The sequence below is a fragment of the Trachymyrmex cornetzi genome, unplaced genomic scaffold (assembly GCF_001594075.2).
Source record: "Trachymyrmex cornetzi isolate Tcor2-1 unplaced genomic scaffold, Tcor1.1 scaffold1603, whole genome shotgun sequence".
NCBI lineage: Eukaryota > Metazoa > Arthropoda > Insecta > Hymenoptera > Formicidae > Trachymyrmex > Trachymyrmex cornetzi.
Window position 1 is genome coordinate 29,167 of NW_017296206.1, and position 368 is coordinate 29,534.

At 33.7% G+C, this 368-nt stretch overlaps 1 protein-coding gene across 3 annotated transcripts in view; it reads right to left on the reverse strand.

Annotated features, from left to right (window-relative positions):
• The window catches only part of Atg2 (Autophagy-related 2), an 11,404-nt gene that overhangs the window by 1,345 nt on the left and 9,691 nt on the right, over window positions 1-368 (reverse strand). The gene's annotated exons all lie outside the window — the stretch shown is intronic.

Here is a 368-nt window from a genome sequence, read left to right on the forward strand (position 1 = left end):
AAGATCAAGACCATTGGAAGTTGTACCTCTTATTTTCATTTTTACGTACAAATGAATTTTTAGTGCAAAAATGAAAATAAGAAGAACAGCCTCCAATGATTTTGATCTCGAAAAATGTTATCCAGGTCATAATTCTGAACAAAATTCTTGAGATTTTAGCCGTCGGTCGGACATCTTGGGTAATACTAATGCCGGCGGTACTGTAACTTGTAAGCCTTATAACTCGAGAAGTACTTAATGAAAATGGAATTAATTATAGTATTTTGAAAAGCTCTTAAGGTAAGTTACAAGAATATATAATGAAAAATGGAAGGTTTCATTTAAAAAATTCGAAGTGACCTTGCCCTGACCTTGACAACGCCACCCAA